Source organism: Pristis pectinata, chromosome 4, assembly GCF_009764475.1.
Source record: "Pristis pectinata isolate sPriPec2 chromosome 4, sPriPec2.1.pri, whole genome shotgun sequence".
NCBI lineage: Eukaryota > Metazoa > Chordata > Chondrichthyes > Rhinopristiformes > Pristidae > Pristis > Pristis pectinata.
This window is the reverse complement of record NC_067408.1, coordinates 19,911,520-19,932,453: the sequence shown is the minus strand read 5'-3', so window position 1 is coordinate 19,932,453 and position 20,934 is coordinate 19,911,520. Positions and strand designations below refer to the sequence as shown.

The following is a 20,934-nucleotide window of genomic DNA, read 5'->3' as shown; positions in this document are numbered from 1 at the left end:
CGGTCTATTTTGCAAAGGCTGTGACTTCACCTGGAAATAATCATTAACACAATTCACGTTGGGTAAAATCAATTTTGTGTTGCACATTCTGAATGAAAAAACAAAGGCTGTGCATTCCACTTTCGAGGCAATCCTGGATTATGTTTATTTTGATTCACACCTATCTTTGCCAGCTTTAGCAAAAAGAGAAGAATATGGCTTCCAAACATTAGGCGAAATGATTGTAATAATTTCTGAGTAACTTTGTTGATCTCCCATTTTTGTAGTAAATGATTTTCTGAATAATTATTTTCATTCTTAAACTTGTGCACTGCACAAGTAGTCTAGCAGGTAAATGCCTGATGAACAAACTTGTTGACTTCTAAATTCTTGCATTTTCTATCTAATGTTGCTCATTTGCCTTTGTGAATGGTTGATTAACCATTTACTTTATTACCTTGATATAATCTTTCATTGACTCGCTCCTGACTGACTTTCTCTTAATCCTTCTTTCAACCCAGTGAGAGAGTTTCTCATTTCAAATAACTTTGGAAGAAATCACTGAAATCTTGTTTGACAGTTGAGAAGAGAACAAGTTAAGTGTGTCTGGGTCTTCTTCAGGTATTTTTGAACCTGTAATTATCTATCAGACTGCTTTTGTGCCATTCAAACGGAGTCCAAGGATGTGATGACACAATTATATTTTTGTATTTTATTGTACTATGTTTCAGTGTCTCGTATTATTTTCTCTTCAATACTTTGATTGAGAAATCAAGGCAACCAATTTGGATGGAATCAATAATTTTAATTATGAAATGTGAATAGCTATACAGAGTAATGAACGATGGATATTAATTCAGTATTTTGACAAGTATTTGTTGATAATACCTGTTTCTCTACTACAGTTTTACCCTTCTACATCAATGAAAATACTTTCTGTATCTTCAGCTCCATATAATCTTGACATCACCCAATCTCAGTCAATCAGTGCAGTTCTTGCTTATTTAAACCAGTAATGGACTCACTTATATTTTTATTTCACTTTGGCTCTTTTTGGTAGCTTTGCAATAGGCACAATGTAAAACTAATCTCAGTAAGTTTAGAATGCAGACTCTGGGCATCCAAAGATAGAGTAAATAGTATAAAAACTAATTTTCTTGTATCTTTTTAGGGCCATGCATGAAAATTCTTGCAGAGATGAAACATAAGTGTTTGCTTCTACCAAAACAGACTAAACACTGGTCCAACAGCCAGCTTTTCCTCCATCAGATCATATGTGAGAGACTTTGCATCTCATGCCATGGTTTCATTGAGAGCTTAGCGAGAAGACTGGAAAGCTGGAACGTGGTGTGGACTTCATGTTCAATATGGTGATATACATCGCTGGGTCTTCTCTTGACTCTCTGTCCCAGGTTCACCAGGCAGTTAGAGGATGGGTTTGAAATCCCATGTCATATTCTTCTTTCTGTTTCCTAATCATACCGAAAGATTGACAATCTGCATACATTCAGTTGTCTCCATGAGTAGTTCTCTTCTTCATCTAAATTTTGTAACTATTTGAACAAAGGGAACATTTTCATGGTTTGCAATTTGTAGGCATTGAGAAGTAACTTGCATTTAAGCTTTATTGATATGGTTTATAAGATGCTATATTTGTGAAATTTTGTATGACAACTAATTTTTACATTATTCTGGAAGGAGTCAGCATGAATTTGATGAACTGAATGGCTTCTTCCTGGGTTAAACAGTCTAAACTTAGACAGTAGTTAATTTCCCCATGGGCATAAATTTTATGCAGCAAAGTTGCTATAAATATCTGTACCACTTGACTTAAGTTTGTCTGTGAAGACAGACTTAAAAATGTACTTTGAAAGTTAGTGACTTTTTCCCCTTTAAGTTTTGTTGTTAATTTGTTAATTTGTTCAGTCCAAATGAATAATGGTCATTTATTAATTTCATAGTGAAAGGATGCATTTGGCTGATCTCCATCTATCTACTCGTCTGATAACCTCTGACCAAAGTCATGATGAAAATTGGAATTAAGTCATCAATGTCTCCCACAGATATCTTAAGAATGACTGGTGTAGCAACCAGAAAATGTGTATATTGGTCCAATAGTCCTACTGTGCTTTTCAGATTAAGTTGGGTGAGTAGTTATAAAGGTACAGTGTGGCAGAGCCCATACACCCTTGCCATCTGGTATTCTTTTGCACTCCTATAACCACCATCCCTAAAATAGATTATCATTTCTTTAGCATTACTGTTTGTGAAACATTGCTATATATAGCCACATTTCCTGTATAGCAGTGGTGACAATGACTAAAGTGACTAAACTTTAAAATTAATGTTTTGTGTAAAGTGAATTGTAATGGTCTAAGGTTATGAAAGGTGTCATGTAACTCCAAGATTTCCTTTTCATTTGCTGGATTGTGTTTGAATTTTATGGGAGTGAAGATTAGAATTTGTTTCTCTTATTGGTGAATAACTAATAAACAACAACAGCAGTTACAGAAGAAGCCAATTTTAAAAAAAGTGGAGTATAATTAGCAGTAGCTACTATAGAAATGACAGAGGACTTAATTTTGCGTAGATAGAGCTTTGTCATACATTCTTTAGCCACAGAATTGAGCAGGAAACAGGCTCTATATTTGTGATATCCCTGCCGACTATCAAGCACCCATCTGCACTAATTATACACTGAAATTATTTTTTCTCTTTCATTTTCATCAACAACTACCCCCCACCCCCCGATCCCCCGAATTCTCCTGCCACCCATCGACACTAGAGTCAATTTACCATAGCCAATTGCCTGGCTATCAGGCATGTGTTGATATTCAAAAATGCCAAATTTCACTGAAAGGCAAAACAAAAATTCCAAACCAAGTAAAGCATTACAAAATATGAATGAAATTACTTCAATAAAGTTATTTAATTGTACAGTATAAAGTGAGGCATTATGCTTTCATGGATTAGTGGAACATTGCCACAGAAGACAAATACAATTAACATTGCTGATGTATCCTATATAGTGAAGAAATATAATGTTTGTTTGATAATTATAGCAAGGACAACAAGCAATCTGTAGGTTGTAACATTAAGGGGTTAAGATAATATTATTTTAGTGCTGTGGTATCCACTGTGCTGATAAGTGTGATTGAATACCATGTTGTAAGCAGTATGACTTGAAAATTTGTTAACAAATAGAATTTGCCTTTTTCATTGCTGTGCTTGGCAGGCTTACCAGCCGTCCAGAATTGCCCTGGCATCTGTAGGAATTGAAAATTAATCTCCACAGATTTTACTGGGAACAACCAAGGAGAAATAGCAAAAGGAGTTTAACAGTAAAATTCTTCCAACACTTTGATTTTGGTTATGGAAACACTGATGAAAAGGTTTTGGATTAGCAAGAATGATCAGTGTGCCTAATTATGAATCTTCTTTCTAGTTGGTACGGCAAAGCTTTACATAATGAAAGTAGGGCATTGAGTGGCAGGAGAGTGGGATGGGGCAATTAGAAGGAGGAAGTCTTGGCATGAAACCTTGAGGAGTGCAATGGTACCCTGGTGCTTGAGAATTTGCATTGCAATGTGAGCAGTATAACAAGGTAGGTTTTATTTTGCTGAGTTACTTCTGGTTGTCGGAAGTTTTGAGTAATCTTATTTGCATACTATGTGCTAATAAGGTGCAAACACATTCCTTAAAACATTGTATGTTTCTTCCAGATGGTCCTCAGTGCAGTACATCTGAATGTTAGAGAGTCTGACTTTAGTTTTAATAATTTTGTGAGATGTGAATAACCAATAAAGATGCATTTAAGGGAACATTATGAAGAGAGCATTCAGGTAGAAACAGCTGGCTCTGAACAATCAGTTGGCATATCACCATGCCCACCAGGGAAAATCCAGGCTGTGCTACAATGCATCTTTATTTTTCTTTAATGAGATTGCTGCAATTCTATAAATAAAAATGAAGTGGAAATCAATGTGATTAGTGATGGAAAACTTATAACTGTATCTATTACACTGTCATAAACCATTCAGATTAAAAAGAAGGCACTTCGTAACCATGAATTTCTTGCTTTGAGTGAACTGGCATGTTTGTGTTGCTGTAGTTTTTAATTCCCACTGTAACAGACACATTTAATGCATCTCTCAGCCTGGCATTAGTTGATGGAATGAAATGGAGGTGTACCACCCCACTAGCAATGACCTACAGAGGAACAGTAGATAACCAGAGGTAGACTCTGAATGCTTCTGAAAGTTAAAAGGTTTAAAAAATACATATGTGCAGTGTTTATTTTAGTTTTCAGTATTGAACATCTTTATAATGGATGGTCTGTTTAATTTTAAAGTTGAACTGTACTATTCCAGTATGAGCTCAAAATTACTTGTTGTGATATCTATGAATTATCCTGGAATAGCATCCATTGAAACCCTTCATTCCTGAACCTGAAATGTAAATTCTATTTCTCTCTCTACAGATGCTGTCTGACTTGATTAATATTTCCAGCATTTTGTTTTTATTTCATTCTGGGTACATTTGGATTAGGGCTCTTTTTATTTTTATTGGAGGACACTCATGTTGACCAGCATGTTGCTTTCAGTTCTTGGTGTTATCGCCTTCATCTGGTGTTTACTGACATTATGTATACTTCCTCACAACTTCTCAGTCCCAGGATAGCAGTTCCTTCTTTTCTTGTGACATAGAGCATAAAATTAATTATTTTCCCTTCATGTGTCCCCTTGATTTGTATCATATGAGCATTTGCAGAAGTATAGTCTGATTACAGATAGTCTGCATGGCTTTGTGAGGGGCAGGTCATGCCTCACGAGCCTGATTGAATTCTTTGAGGATGTAACAAAACACATTGATAAGAGCAGTGGATGTGGTGTATATGGACTTTACTAAGGCGTTTGATAAGGTTCCCCATGATAGGCTCACTCAGAAGGTCAGGAGGCATGGGATCCAGGGAAACTTGGCTGTGTGGATTCGGAATTGGCTTGCTCAAGGAAGGCAGAGTGTGGTTGTAGATGGAGCATATTTTGCCTGGAGGTCAGTGACCAGTAGTGTTCTGCAGGGATCTGTTCTTGGACCCCTGCTCTTTGTGATTTTTATAAATTACTTGGAAGTGGAAGGGTGGGTTAATGTTTTCAGATGACATGTAGATTGGTGGTGTTGTAGATAGTGTAGAAAGTTGTCGAGGGTTACAACGGGACATTGATAGGATGCAAATCTGGGCTGAGAAGTGGCAGATGGAGTTCAACCTGGAAAAGTGTGTAGTGATTCACTTTGGAAGGTTGAATTTGAAGGCAGAATACAGGGTTAATGGTAGGATTCTTAGCAGTGTGGAGGAACAGAAGGATCTTGATGTCCAAGTCCATAGATCCCTCAAAGTTGTTGAGCAAGTTGATAGGGTTGTTAAGAAGGCGTATGGCGTGTTGGCCTTCATTAGTCAGGGTATTGAGTTCAAGAGCTGCAAGGTAATGTTGCAGCTCTATAAAACTCTGGTTAGACCACACTTAGAATATTGGGTTCAGTTCTGGTCACCTCACTATAGGAAGGATGTGGAAGCTTTAGAAAGGGTGCAGAGGAGACTTATCAGGATGCTACCTGGATCGGACAGCATGTCTTATGGGGATAGGTTGAGCAAGCTAGGGCTTTTCTCTTTGGAGTGAAGGAGGATGAGAGGTGACCTGATAGAGGTTACAAGATGATAAGAGGCGTAGATCGAGTGGGCAGCCAGAGCCTTTTTCCCAAGGCATAAATGGCTAACATGAGGGTGATTTTAAGGTGATTGGAGGAAACTACAGGGGGGATGTCAGAGGTAAGTATTTTTTTTTACACAGAGAGTAGTGGGTGTGCGGAATGCACTGCCAGGGATGCTGGTAGAGGCAGATACACTGGGGACATTTAAGAGTCGGTTAGATAGGCACATGGATAATAGAAAGATGGAGGGGTATATGGGAGGGAATAGTTAGATTGATCTTAGAGTAGGCTAAAAGGTCAGCACAACATTGTGGGCTGAAGGGCCTGTACTGTGCTGTAATGTTCTATGTTCTAAGTTGTGGAATTTTATCTTTCCTATGTGCTGCCAGCATAATTTTGCTATGTTTAAAGACAATTTCCTTCAGGTCTCCATCTTCTTCCTGGTTTTCAGGGAAGATATTTTAGTATAAAGTGAGTGTTGGGACTCACTTTCCACTGTAATTTTAACCTGAGTGTGTTAGTTGTGTTGTTGTTTCTCACCCTTTTACTGCTCTGGATGGGAGCATGTTGCCATTTCTCTGGAAACCACCACATCCACTAACTCCGTGTGGTTACGTGGCTTCAGTATCTGGTGTGTCCTCAAACTCTCTGTCATCTTCCATGGTATGAGTTTTGGTCATTTTCCTCTCTTTTGGCAATTCCTTTATATGCTTTCACCTTCAACTTGCACATCTTTTCCCAATGCTTGAGTTTGCCTTATAATCCACAGTTTAACCCATTGCTTTTCTTTGAACAAGGATGAGCTGCAACCTTAACATAGGCTTCTTTTGGTATTGCTTTCATCCTTCTATTCTGTTTCCTAATGGTGTCAACCCTGCCTTCTTTTGTAGAACTGGTCTGGAAGTTGGTTGTTTGAGTAATCAACATTTTCAGCTTTCTACTTGTGGTTTCTGTCTGTATGTACAACCTGTGTTATAATGAGCTTTTCCTCGATCAAAACCTATTCATGCCCAGGTGTACTGAATCCCAAAGAGTTGTGCTCTAGCTTATCATTGATTTCCTTGAATTAGCATTCTCACCTGTGATTCTGAACCTTCTAAGGAAATCAGCAACAAGCTTTGGAACTCATTTCTGTGGGTCAGATGATTCGATTCCAGCTTGAGGTGGGAGCTGAATTTTTCAAAGATCTTATTGGGAGCTTTATATTCTCACTCACTTATTTCCCAGCCATTGAAATGATCCAATCCTCTCTCATATCCAACCCTTTATTTCAGATACCCCCAATCTGGAGTTTTTTTTCACTTTCCAGTCCTTTCTTTCTCAGCACAACTGGATGAAGCTGACTTCTTCATCGCTCATGCCTTTAGAAAACTGCTCAAAACCATTTTTCATTTTCCTTTATATCTTCTGAATAGTTCCAGAAAGTTATCAGTCTGCGGTCATTACAGCCATCTTTCGCTTGGTGCGTGCAATAACCATGGGTTAGCATTAATTTTTTTGGAGTTAAATTCAGCATTGATATCATTCATGTGGTATTGCATTTTACCCACTTGACTGTTGCTATCAAGCTATGAATGCTATTGCCTGAGCTCTAATTCTTAATATACATTAACAATCTAATCTGCGGCTTACCTTATCTTTATTTTCAGGTTATATAGGCCATGTGTTGCTGAGAAATACACTTAGAGGATTGTGTACTAGTGCGTAATGCAGCACAATGGTTACAAATAGAATTCTTGCATCTATAACAATATAGATTCTGATTCTTGTTTGTTATAACGGACTGTCCAATTGTGTGGGAGAGGTGAAGACTTGTACCACGCACCACATCGTATACACATTTGCCTGTCTGGGTAATTTCTTTCTTAAGTCTTATTTTCCAGGCTTGGAGCCCGTCATTTGGACATATTTGAAGTTAAATTGCTTCTAATCAATCTGTACACTGGCTGTTACAAACACCTTTGAGACTTCTTTCCAGCCCAACAAATGTGAACACCCAAGTTGGTGATTTCCTGTCACTGCTCGTCATCCATCCAGAGGTTCTGGTCTTTACAAGGCAACTAGAAGTCTTATGAAGATGGCTTAGACTGACCCAGCCTATGAACAGTGGTTGAATATCTTGACCAGAATTCAAGTTGGAACAGAAATGGAAGACATTCCCACCATGCCTCTCTTTCTCACATTCTGACCCACTAACGATGTGCCCTTTCACAACTCAGAAATTTTGAACTCTTTGACTTTAATTAAAATACACTGACTGTTATAAGTAGCATCTTTCTGCCGAGTGTTTGTTATCTCTAGAAGAAGAAAATGTTTTAATTAGAATAGGAATTATGTTTTCACAAGAATTTTTTTGTTGGGCCATGGGGCGGCAGATTTGATTTGTGAGCAGATGGCTCAGGTTTTTATTTTCTCAATGCCTTCTTTAACTAAAAAGTCCTTGGCGAAGCTTGCTTCCGCACCAAGCAGTTGGAACCAAAACCATTTTTCATGCAAAGAAATAAATCCCTCACAACATCAGAAAGGTTTACTTGATTATTATCCTGTGGCATTTGGGAAAATCTGTCCTCTTTTCATCCTCGACACACTTCCCTATTCTCTCAATTACTTGCTGGCTAAATCGTTTTCCTTTTACTACCATCAGCCCTACACAAAGCCATGCCTGTTCTGTCTGCAGATGCACATCCTGCTTTTCTGACTATACTTTGAAAATTGAAAGCATGTCTTAAAGATTTTTACATTAAACTTCAGTAAGGCTTGGCTGAGCATTGATGTTTTCGGTCTGATAAAACTGGTCAAAGACCTGGTAAAATGGAATGTTTCTTATTTTTACACATAGAAAATTATAGCAGAAGAGTGAGATCTGCAAGTTATTTGCTTTTGTAAGAAACAGGTCCTACATAACTCTTTAAAAAAGGGCAAAGCAGCTTTGCATAAAAAGCTGCACTTGTACAATTAATAGATCAGTGAAAAAGCTGTCATCTTGGAGCAATAGCCTAAACTTATGCATGTTTCCCTAAGCTGTATGTTGTATTTTCTTTTGTACCTTTTTGCACATACTTCATTAAAATAGCATCCAGAATATATACAGTATCCCTTTTAAAATTTAACTGCAAATCTAAAAATCAAGTTGTTAAGTGCACATAAGATTATCAGAATGAATGTGAATATGGAGAGATTCGGAACATCTTTAGAAAGTGAGACTGTATTAATGGAAGGGGGGTGTATTTTGTGTAGCAACAGAAGTCTGAGTTTTGGATGAGTGTCAAGGGAGCACAAATGTGGAGTGTTATCCTATTTATTACAAAGAATTGGTCTGTTTTTAATGGGTGGGTTGGGATATTGGACTGATAGCACAGCAGAGACTTGGTAAATTTGAGCAATCTCAAGCCCAGGAGTTACAATTACAGATTTCTCATCAGCAATGGATGCACTAGTTCATCTCATATGGTAAGTGGGAAGATTGCATATGTTCTCATTAAGAATAACATGGCAATGTAAAGTCATGATGAATTACATGGCAGCAAGTTAAATTGTGCTTTCTTTCTCAGCAACTCTCTTCAGAATTCCATGGTGACCCACATCCACTGGAAGGGATTAAAGGTACAAATCCAGATTAATTTGTTGCTGTAACTGGTGAGAGAGCAACCCAGCTGTGAACAAGAATGTCCCCATGTGGCCTGAGAGTCATGTTTTTATGTGCAGCTGTATCTGTAGAGAAGTTGAGTAATTCTACAAGGATGGAAGCAAGGTGTTTTCATTGTCTAGTTGGAGAAGGGGTTGATTAAAGCTTGAAGAACTACTTTTAACTTTTGCTTTTAAAATGATGTGATTGCATTCATTGTGCAATGGTGCTTTTATTCAAAATGTTATCATAACTCATTGTCTAACAGCATGGGAGTTTTCTTCAGCAAGTGATAGTTATTCACTTTGGAAGTGTATGGAGTTTCTGTCCAGCAGTTTAATAATTCAGTGCCATTTAATTGTAATTTACCTTTGTCGTTCAGTTTATGCATAGAATCTTTTCTTATCTTCAGTGGTGTTATGGTATTGTATCTAATTATCAGTGATAATGAAGTATTTTTGCCTATTTTTGAACAGTTGCTTAAAGATAAAAAGGTTGGCACCACAGTCTTTACAAAATGATTAAAAAATACTAGATCTATAATAATATAAGGTTCATAGCAGTCAAGGATAACAGTGACAAATAATATCACTATGAGGAAAGTTACAGTAGAATCTCAGAGGAGATTAGAAAGAATCATGAAAAATTTATTCATGGCTGTTGTTAGTGGTGAAGTTTGAGACTAGTTGTCAAGTAATGAAGATTATACCAGGAAAGGTCTTGGGCATCTTTTTCAAGATTTTGACATGACCATGCAAAAGGAAAATATATTTATAGAAGAATTATTGATGTCAAACCTGCTGGAGGATAGAAATCAAGGAATGTGGCACAATGAACAGTGGTGGCTTCAAGTCTGTCAAAAATAAAACCTTACTGGTGCGCACCTACTGGTTATTTTAAAACTTGCACTAATCATATAGTTTCTTTTGTGTTTGGGCAGTGGGAGTTTTGCCTGATGCCTTTTGGATAAACATTTCCAGGCAGTTGGGAAGTTAGGGTGAAAATAAAATGTTGAATATGATCAACAAAATAGAAAATAATATTTCTTTAAGTACTTTTTAAGAAGTATTTACATTTTAAGTATTTTTTAGGGTGATGCTGCTATGGTTGGCTGTACAATTTAATCAATGTTATTCCTATAAATCCTTGATAGCCATAAAAATTAATCTCTTATTTGCATCTTTAAATAGTTTACAATATCTTGCCCACTATATTTTTATATTCCTTCTCTGACATTCTTAAAGAATTTTATTTGTATGTAACCCTGTTTCTCATACTGAATGTTGTATCAAGTAGAAATCTGCATTGTTATATCAGTGGTAGTTCTGGATTTTCTCTATTAGCATCTATTTTATATCGCCTGATTTGAGACATTATTTTTATTGCAAATGCCAGGGGATGATTTGGATCTGTGATTTTGGATTGTGAAGGGGAATTTGGCAATGAAGTGTTAAGGTTGATGATGAGTGATTGTGGAATAGTTTTTAAAAGAATACTATTATTGAAATTCAAAGGACAGGATTATTGCTTGCCAAAATGCCTGCCAAGAAACTTGCAGGATTGACTTTTTTTTGTGAAGGAATGGTCTCCTGTTTTAGTAACTTACTTCTACATCCCCTTTATCATTAGCAATCATCAGTGTCTGAGATTATAAACTAGGCGCTTGACAGATGCGATGATTTGGAGCTGCAATACTTTTTCCTCCATTTTGTGCATCCCCAAACCCCTTGCCTCTTCATTGGCTTATTTGGTCACACTCCTCTCCTGAGCCAGGTTGTGGATTCAAGTCCTATTTCAAATACTTGAACAAAAAAAAATCTGTGCTAAGTACAGGTGAAAAACTGGGGGAGTGCTCCTGGACATTTCAACATAAAAAACAGAGGCAGAATAGACCATACACCTCCTGGTCCATGCTGCATCATTCAATGAGATCACTGCTAATCCTCTTCCTCAAGCCTACATTCCTGGCCAATCACCAGTGTTGTTTCACATGGGACATGAAAGCAGGGCTTCATGGCCTATCAGATGGATGCAAAGGATTCCTGGTAATGTGGTCAATGCTTGCCACCCAGTATCACTTAAACTGATAATCTGGTCATTATCACATTGCTGTTTGTAAGGGCTTGCTGTGCATGAGTGTATCTGCTGCTTTCTACATGACAGCAGCAGATACACTGCATGACTACTTCAATGGCTGTAAAACACTTTGGGATGTTGTGAAAGAATTAATGAATGCATGTCTTTCTTTGTATAATAATTATCTGTGACACTAAATCTGATGTTACTTTAAAATGTAGAAGCAAGGAAATGTTAGTCTTTTTTTAATAAAGCAATTTAAATTCAATTGGAGAATGCATTTAATACTATTAAAACAGTCATTCATTATTTCTGATGAAGGCATTACTTTAATATCAAACTGATATCTTCCTGCGCTCTGGTGAAAAATGTCAAATATCAACCTGCTGCAGCATGATATAAAACAAATTGATGCAGCTGACCTGCAATCGAGCAAACAGCATAATAATAGTGTGACGTACGGAGATGGTGTTTCATCTCACTCTGGTGCGCCATAAATATTTGCTTAATTAAATGCAGTATTCTTCTGAGTGGGACTTGTTGTAATTATACATGAGCAAATGACGAGCACGTCTTTAACCCTAGATGCATGTGTGTCTCCTGGGGATGCATGCATGCATGCATGGATCCAGAAACTTCAGGTGTGGATGCAATTTGTTACCCATATATAAGCATGCATTAAGAAATGTTGGGACTTGTACCTTTTGACCTCATGGCCTGGTGCTATGAATAAACCTAACTGGATGCACTTTTCAGTGGCTGTAAAGCCTAAAGTATTAATTTATTCAGTGGAGCCAATAATTTGGACATCCTCTTTTTCAATCATTCAGTGAAATTCTTTTTTTAACTGTCTGAACAAAGCTAGTTTAAGTGTATTGAACTGAATCGGGGTAAGGCACTGCTTTTCTTGCCATCCCCACCCTGTTCTCTGACTGTGCTGCTAATTTTATGAAGAGATTTGACTGTGACAGTTCTCATAAACCATGAGGAGCTGGCACTGTCTGCCGGCAAGGAGATGAGAGCTAGGAGCAATATGCATTTAGAGACATGCCAGCCTTGATTGATGCTCGTAATGACCTCTAATATGGTACAGTCCATGAATTGAAATTCTGCAGGTACTGTTGTAAATTAAATATTAAGGGATAAATTATTAGAGTCTGAGAAAGCAGATCTGTGTGGAGATGCTAGGATTATTAATAGCATCATACTTTAATACTTGAATATTTATGAAGTATATTAGAGCTGCTGAGTTTGTCATTGGCCTAAACAGGCTGGATTGGAAAACCATGCAGTGTGCTTTATTTAATACATTTTTGCCTATTATCAAATTCAAAGGCATTACGCAATTGTAGGAATCCTTTATTAAAAAAAAGATTAATTCTTTGACTTTTTTTCTCTTAAAATTTAACTTTAAATTCTTATAAGGTTATCCTTAGCAGGATAATTTAGGAAATGCACTTGAAGTACACATATAAAATAACACAGAAAATTGGAGGATTTAGATGATTGAATCCTTCTTACAGATCTATCGTCTGTTGTCTTATTCTGCCACACACTATTTAATCCTTGTAAACTAACCTTCCCTGAATGGAACATTATATATGTATGTATGTATGGTTTATTTGTAGATTGTTTGCAATGCATAATATGTAGGTCCTATTGTACACATGTCCCATTTACTGTTGCTGATGATATTAGCTCTCAAATTTACTGGATTAAATCTAATCACTAAATCATACCATAATTGTTATTCCAATCTGTTTCTTTTCTCTTCTACATGTATTCACTTGCATTTGAATTAATTATTGAGCCAGATTGTACTGCTCGCCAGTTGTTGGCTTGCTACAGTGCACAGGTCAGTTTGTTCCTGACTTCCATGTCCATTGCATTGCAATACAGATGCCAAGAACAAGATGGCATTCAGATGCCTAGATACCCGCTGAGCCAAGGAGCTGGATGCACTTTGCATTAGCCCCCTTAGCTTTAGACCAGCATGGCTGGTGCTAGAGTTTGCCGACTTTGATTTCAGGTGTAAGCACTGCTTTTTTTTCTTTAAATTACTTAATCTTAATATATTCAATTAGCTTCCAGATCTTGAAGGATTTTTAAAGTAAATTTATTATTTTTATTTTTTTAAATTATCCAAATCTGTTTGAACCGTTACTAAGTGTCTGTGATCATCGGTAGTATTTAATCACAGTTCAAAGTGTGGGTCTGTGGATGCAGCTTCAAGATCTGCTGCCTGAGGTCCAGTCACCATTCACAAATTAGCCTGCTTCATGAGAAGGCCATAGTAGTGAGGTCTTGTGGAAGTTTGGGCCCACGGGGTTGCAGAAAATAAGTCCCAGGGGAATAATATGGGCAGTGAGTAATTGAGCCATGGATAGATAAGCTCTCTGAAGCCTCACCCCATGCTGAGTCCGGCCCATGCATTTTTTCATGGTGACTGCTAATGTGCGTCAGGTCACTGGAGCAAAATTACAGTCAAACTGAAAGTAATGATTGCAGCCTCAACTGTGCTTTTGCATGAGCTTTAATCACTGAACTTAGGACAAGTAAGTGGGCAGAACCTGTACTTTTGGTTGTGAAGTAACTTGTGGTGGAGACGAGCAAGGAGTTTGCTTTTAGGTTGGAGTTAGCCCTCATCTCCTGTCCCTTTTCTCTCCCTTCTGATTTATCTGACCTCCATCTACATACCTCTTTGCCCTCTGTCCCCTCTTTCCATCTTCCCATCACCAACATATTCCTCCCACTGGTTCCCCTCACCACAACTTCCCTCTCCCTGCCCATCTCCCTCCCCCATTCTATGTTCCACCTTTCTCTCTTATTAGATGGCATTACCTTCAGCTCTTTGTCACTTCCACCTAAGTCTTCTGAGCTTCAGAATCAGAATTAGGTTTATTATCACTGACATATGCCGTGAAATTTGTTGTTTTTCGGCGGCAGTACAGTGCAAGACGTAAAGACATAAAAATTACAAAAATAAATAAAGAGTGCAAAAGAGGAATAATGAGGTAGTGTTCATGGGTTCATGGACCGTTCAGAATCTGATGGCGGAGAGGAAGAAGCTGTTCCTGAAACATTGAGTGTGGGTCTTTGGGCTCCTGTACCTCCTCCCCGATGGTAGTAACATGAAGAGGGCATGTCCTGGGTGGGGAGGGTCATTAATGATGGATGCCCCCTTCTTGAGGCACCGCCTCTTAAACATGTCCTCAATGGCAGGGATGGTTGTGCCAGTAATGGAGCTGGCTGAGTCTACAACCCTCTGCAGCCTCTTTCGATCCTGCACATTGGAGCCTCCATACCAGGTGGTGATGCAACCAGTCAGAATGCTCTCCACCATACATCTGTGGGAAATTGCAAGAAGCTTTGGAGACATACCAAATCTCCTCAAATTCCCAATGAAGTAGAACCGCTGACGTGCCTTCTTCATGATTGCATGAATGTATTGCACCCAAGATAGGTCCTCTGAGATGTTGACACCTGGGAACTTGAAGCTGCTCACCCTTTCCACCGCTGACCCCTCAATGAGGACTAGTGTGTGTTCTTCTGACTTCCCCTTCCTGAAGTCCACAATCAATTCTTTTGTCCTGCTGATGTTGAGTGCGAGATTGTTGTTGTTCTTTCACCATTCCCACTCTCCCCTCCTACATCTGCCTATCAAACCCCCCACCCCCTCACTTGAATCCACCTATCACCTGCCAGCTCTTGCTCCGTCCCTTCCCTCCACCTTTTTATACTGGCCATCTCCCTTCTGTCTTTCAGTCCAGATGAAGGGTCTTGATCCAAAAGGTTGACTGACCATTTTCCTCCACAGAAGCTGCCTGACCCACTGAGTTCCTCCAGCATCTCATATTTTGCACCAGATTCTAGCATCTGCAGTCTATTGTGTCTCTCATGTATTTACATCTGTATGGTGTTACCTTTTGCAGAGCTAAACAGAGATATAATTTTTTTTAATGTGGGTGTTGCTGGCTTGACTAACATTTAATGCCCGTTTTGAATTTCCACTTTTCCTAGACACTTGCTGTAATGTACAGGAGTGTATTTATTTATGAATTGATTATACCATGTGGTATGACTTTTGATATATTGTATCAGACACATCTGTTGGTTGAGAGTTAATTGTCTTCAACAAAGCATGTTTTGTTGATAGTCTAGCTTTGATCTTTGTTTTAGTGAGCAGCAAGAGTAAAGGGCTTAATACACTTGATGGGCTTTTTCAGACACTTAAGACTCATTAGTGGCATCTGGAGTTAGCAGGCATGGTAGTGTAGCGGTTAGCGTAACGCTATTACAGTGCCAGTGACCCAGGTTCAATTCTGGCCACTGCCTGTAAAGAGTTTGTACGTTCCCCCCATGACTGCGTGGGTTTCCTCTGGGTGCTCCGGTTTCCTCCCACATTCCAAAGGCGTACAGGTTAGGAGCTGTGGGCATGCTATGTTGGCGCCGGAAGAGTGGTGACACTTGCGGGCTGCCCCCAGAACACTCGATGCAAAAGGTACATTTCATTGTGTGTTTCGATGTACGTGACTAATAAAGATATCTTATCTCTTATGTCAGTCAAGGTAAGGAGGGTAGATTTCATTCCATGGATGGATTTTTATGAGAAATGGTCAGTACCATGGTCACCTGAACTGAAACATCTTTTTAATGTTCTAGATGAAAATGTTTATTTAAATATAAATTTCCCAGCTGCCTGATGGAATTTGGATTGGTATCTCTGGATTATTAATTCAGACCACTATACACTAGTCTAGTAATTTAATCATTTGGTACTGTATGCCCTGCTAATCTGGTTGCTGAGACTTTATTGAAATAAATCTGAGACTGCAATTCTTTTAGAAACAAAATTATTGGACCCACATTACCATCTTAATATTGGACAGAAAGACTTGGCAATTGCCAGATTTGGTGCAACTCTTCTGCTGGTTTACGTCACCCATCTTTGAGCAATCTTTCTCAGTTCTTCTGTATACTCTGACTTAGGGGCAGGTGAACCCTTGTGTCAGTCATAAAATTAATGACATCAACTCTCTCAGTTATTGCAATTAAAATAATAGCGTAAGATTTCATGCCTAATACATATGACTAGACCATCTTAACTTTGTGGATCAATGGATGTAATCTAGCCTTGTATGTTCAGTGACTATCCTAACTATCCAAATTCCATTTTTTTCTCTTTCCATTAGAGTTGCTTGACCTATTGGGCAATTCTGACAGCTCTGCATTTTTCAGCCTTTTCATTCCTTCATTTGTATTTCCTTTGACTGTCTCTCCCTGCCTCTCGCCTTGACTCTCTCTGTCTAACTGCTCTTATTTCAATGTTCTTATGCTCCTTTGTTCATGTCCTCTACCCCTATCTTCCCTTATTGAACTAATCAACTGGATAACTACATCTACATCTTATCCCCAAAGCAACCTTGGCCTCACCCGATAACTGTGTTTTCTTTTACACAGATGCTGCCTGAGTGACTGAGTGTTTGCAGCAGCTTGTTTTTGGGGCTCCATTTAATATTAGACTGTTGGCAACCTTGATGCTAACCTGCCTGCTGTCAATAAAAAGAAAGATTTTAATGATGGGAGCTGTAAATGGTTCTGACTTGGCAAATGAAGAGTTTATCAGCTTCAGGTCATTGCTGATCAAGTGGCGAGAATGTACAAAGTGAAGCTATGAATAGCTCTTGACCAATTTCCAAAGCAGTTAAGTGATCTTTCTGAGGGAACTTTCTTTATCTTTTTGAAAAGCAGCTCTGTTTTACAGTTTCGGATCTGCTGTGACTATCTTGTGTTCAATGGTAGCACTTCCACCAGGAAGCAAATCCCAATCCTTTCAGATTCTGTAATGACTCATCCCACATAGTATCTACTTCTGCAATAGTGTAATGGGGTGTACGAGCAGAAGGGAATGTAAGAATGTGCCTTTCTTGACACGTAAATTGTATCATGTATCTTTTGCATAAGCCTTCTCGCAGTTTCGAACCTTTGTAACATGTGAGAATTAGAAAGAAGAGAGCACATGTAAATTCTTCTTCTTCCATGCCCATCCATCAAAGACAGTGATAAATCGAGTGATAAATCATATTTTATTAATAGACAATAACTGACCTTACAGAGCAATAGTTCGGATGGGCCCTACTAGATTCAATCTGAAATTTGGGTTTACATGAATACAAAATCGTGAGCATGTCAAGTTCTCTATTTATAATGGATTATTCTACATGAACAAGAGGACTTTAAAAAAATATTTAAATTATCAGACACCTTTTTCTCAGTCCAGTTAGCTTGTGTTCCTTTCTCTCCCCTTGTGGTGAATTCTGAGCAAACTAAACACAAACTCACCAATCTACCTTGGCAATGATGCATTCTGATGAATCAAATCAGCTGACCAAAAAAGGTACAAAAGAGCACTGAAAAAGCCAAATTTGCATTATCACCTAAAGCAGTTTGGTTTAAGTGCTCTTGTTAGAATCATAATCTTGATTCATAATCATAATCATACTTAATTCACAGGGTGACATACTCTGAATTTAGTCCTTTGTGAATCAAATATGATCAAGTAATAATGTTATTAAAATGTATTAACTGCATGGCCAGAAATCTCAAAATAACATCCTTATGACTATAAAACATCAGTCAGTGTTTTGCTTGAGCAGAGAAGTTAGGGAAATTCTGTGATTTTTTTTCAACAACCGTAAAGCATTATTAGAAAAGAAATTTCAATTTTTATTTGACATTTTATAGCCTCAGGTTGACATATCATAACCTCAGTGAGTATATTTTAGGGTGGACGTCTATGCTGGGAGTGCTTACAAGCTTTACCACAATAATATCCACAACAGCTATCCATTTCAGATTTAGCCACCCTCAGAATTGGTCTCCAAACCACATCTGCTGCATGATGGAATTCAAGCATCAGTGGACCCGATCCTGATCCAGAAAGGTGTCAAGCAAGTCTGTGTCATCACCTCAACATTTTTCTCGAACTTTCTCCCTGCAGTACCACACCTCACCGCTAAAAAGATTCCTGGTGTAGAGAGAATCTAAAGAAAAACTGTTTCACCTCTGTGGCCTCTACTTCACAACCTAGGTCACTCTAACCTCAATCATTGAACTGCAGTATGCACAGATCCAGAGGCTAAGCTCTAAGTCATAATCGACTTTTTTCGCCAAAACATATGAAACGTTAGGGCTCACACTAAATCACCACAAAAGAAAGGTCCTTTACTAAGCTTCCACTGTTGCACAACCAGTGCCTTACCGACAATAACAGTCCACAGTGAGACTCTGGAAAAGGTAGGTCACTTTCCATATATTGGGAGCCAGCTCACAGCAAAGGCAGACTTTGATGATAAAATTCACTGTTGCTTTCAGCCTTTTGCATCAGAGTAAAGGAGTTTTGAGGCTGAAGGCCCAAATTTTATGGTCCACTGGGCAGCGGTAATCCTTGCCCTCCTGTGCACTTCTGAGACATAAACTACCTACAGCAGGCACTGCAAAGCACTGGTGAAGGATGTTGCCAATGTTGCCTGTGCAAAATCCTCCAAATGCATTGGCAGAATAAGCGAATGAACATCTGTGTTCTCTTCCAGTCCAACATCAAAGTTTTAATTACACTCAGTTGGCTTCAGAGGTCAGGCCACATCACTTGCATGACTGGCACCAGGCTTGTGAAACAAAGACACTACTCTGAGCTTCATTGTGACAGGGGATTACTGGAAGACAGGAAACAATTCAAGGATATCCCCACTAACTCAGGGGCATCATTCACACACCTGCCATCTCAAAATGGAGGAGTAGTCAGGATGGCACTAAGAAACTCAAGAGCATGTGGAATCCTAGAGTAAACACTGGAAGGAACGCACTGGCTCCCATGCAACCTGCCCACCCATGCATCTCCTGTTCCACCTGTGGCAGAGTCCATGGGTCTCACATTCGTCTGATCAGCAACCTCAGAATTCACAGAACTGGAGTGGTAGCAAGTCATCCTCAACAACGATGGACTTCCCAAGAAGTGGAATATCTATGAGGAGTTTCTAAACAAGGATGTGTGCTTCCTTCTGGTCTAATATTAAGGCACACCAAACATGCTGTTGATGTTTTATATACTAATGATGGAATAGTTACATTTTATTACCACATGACCTATTTATATATTATATTAAAATATAAGACAAGATAAGATATTATTAGTCACATGTGCATCGAAACACACAGTGAAATACGTCTTTTTATGTTGCTAAGAATGTGCTGGGGGGCAGCTCGCAAGTGTCACCACTCTTCCGGCGCCAACATAGCATGCCCACAGCTCCTAACCTGTATGTCTTTGGAATGTGGGAGGAAACCGGAGCACCTGGAGGAAACCCATGCAGACTTGGGGAGAACGTACAAACTCCTTACAGGCAGCAGTGGGAATTGAACCCAGGTTGCTGGCACTGTAATAGCATAATGCTAACCACTCAATTAGAGAAATATTCATTCACTCCTGTTTTCTCTCATTTTCTGTTATCCCATAAATCCACAACAATACGTACCTGTCAGTCCATGAGCTTTTAATTTCTGCAAAATATTTGACGTGACACCTGATCAAATGACAGTGGGAAATCTTAATATATCCATTGGTTCGCCTTAATCCACAGTGCATGTTACTTTCTCAAAGAACTCCAATAAATATTGTGCTTATTCCCCGTTTGTGATTTGAGAATTGTTCTGTGTGTTTCTCTGATCTATTGCCTTGTGTTTCAATTTGCAAGTTGCTACTCTTTGTCTGATTTTCTGGTGTGTGCAGCACTCAGTCATTTCAAAAGAACAATCATATAGAGAATGGTTATTGGTATAGTTGTAAAACTGACTTGTGCACTTAAGGTCACAGGATACTGTCCCTGTTTCCAGACCAAAGCTTTGGGATTTGTCCTTTGACTGTAGGCTACCTTATATTTGTGATTAATGAAGGATGGATAGTTCTGGCACTTTTGGCTGCCATCTTTATGGAAGTTGCAATCCTGCAAGTCAATTTATAAGTGAGGCTGCTTTGCCCAACAGTTTAGGCTGGATCCTTTTGTCTTTGAGACCATACAGAAGCTTAAATGTATGACCTAAAAGTTCTTCACCATTGCAGTGCCCTAGTGGATGCTTTAGTACCAAGTATAATTACTCACTGGTTCTCCCACTTTCTGATTGTGTGTGTTGGACTTATAGCTTTCTGCTATGTCATTAGAGCTGTGGGCTGAAGCAGTCTTTTAATTACTGAACAAACTCTGCACATGGGCTATCTTTAATTTACTGCAGAGTTACTAAATTAGCGAGTGTGCAAAATTCTTTGGTGCCAATTTCTGTCAGTGATATTAGAGTCATCCAGTTGTGCAACATGGAAACAGGCCCTTCAGCTCACCAAGTCCATGCCAGCCATCGTACCCATTAACATTCCTCTCATAATCCCATTTATATTCTTGCATTTGATTCAGCTCCATCCAGATCCTACCACTCTGGCATCTTTGGGAGATCGGAGGAAACTGGAGCACCTGGAGGAAACCTATGCAGTCACAAAG

The 20,934-nt window shown here is 38.7% G+C and overlaps 1 protein-coding gene across 2 annotated transcripts in view; it reads left to right on the top strand.

Annotated features, from left to right (window-relative positions):
• The first annotated feature begins 3,498 nt into the window (after positions 1-3,498).
• The window catches only part of sgcd (sarcoglycan, delta (dystrophin-associated glycoprotein)), a 365,223-nt gene continuing 347,787 nt past the window's right edge, over positions 3,499-20,934 (top strand). For both annotated transcript variants that reach the window (XM_052014957.1, XM_052014953.1), the window contains exon 1: positions 3,499-3,583. The gene's annotated coding sequence lies outside the window, so the exon portion shown is untranslated. The remainder of the gene's footprint in view (positions 3,584-20,934) is intronic.